The sequence below is a fragment of the Zea mays genome, chromosome 1 (genome assembly GCF_902167145.1).
Source record: "Zea mays cultivar B73 chromosome 1, Zm-B73-REFERENCE-NAM-5.0, whole genome shotgun sequence".
NCBI lineage: Eukaryota > Viridiplantae > Streptophyta > Magnoliopsida > Poales > Poaceae > Zea > Zea mays.
This window is the reverse complement of record NC_050096.1, coordinates 263,946,123-263,946,725: the sequence shown is the minus strand read 5'-3', so window position 1 is coordinate 263,946,725 and position 603 is coordinate 263,946,123. Positions and strand designations below refer to the sequence as shown.

Sequence of the window (603 nt, the reverse complement as noted above, 5' to 3'; positions counted from 1 at the left end):
TGCACAGCCTCTGTCCCTCTCCAGCCAACACCCCTGCTTTGATCCTCCCCACACTGTCGCCCCCTCTCATCCTCCTCCCACACCGCTGCCTCTACTCCTCCCCATCATCGACCCCGCTCCACCAAAAATGGCCACGGGAACGACTACCACGATAGTTTTTCTCAGGTGGGTTCTTCGGTGGCTCGCAATTTCTCAATGAGCATTCTCCGTATTATGCCTTGAAGAGGACTCGAACCTCCACGCTCTTTAGCACGAGATTTTGAGTCTCGCGTGTCTACCATTTCACCATCAAGGCATCTTGAAAGTGAATCGTATTCCATGAATATGATATCTATCGAATGTGATATATGGAATATATGACAAAGGTGGAGTCTTGGAGTTCTTCGGTGGCTCGCAATTTCTCTGCTTCTTGATCTGGGCTCCCTCGATGAATACGACATCTCTTCTCCTAATCAGCATCTTATAGACCAGTGGCCTCTATCCGTCTTAGCTCATCGAGCACGCATAAAAGATCTTGATCTCAACTCCCAGGGCGATATCTTTCACCACCTTGGATCGTACCAACAGTACCTACATCATGATGTTGGTTTAGGTGATCAAGGG

At 48.9% G+C, this 603-nt stretch overlaps 1 non-coding gene across 1 annotated transcript; it reads right to left on the bottom strand.

The window, feature by feature from the left end:
• Positions 1-214: 214 nt before the first annotated feature.
• TRNAL-CAA (transfer RNA leucine (anticodon CAA)) lies at positions 215-295 on the bottom strand. The gene has a single exon. It is a non-coding gene; the product is annotated as a tRNA-Leu (tRNA).
• Between the last annotated feature and the right edge of the window lie 308 nt (positions 296-603).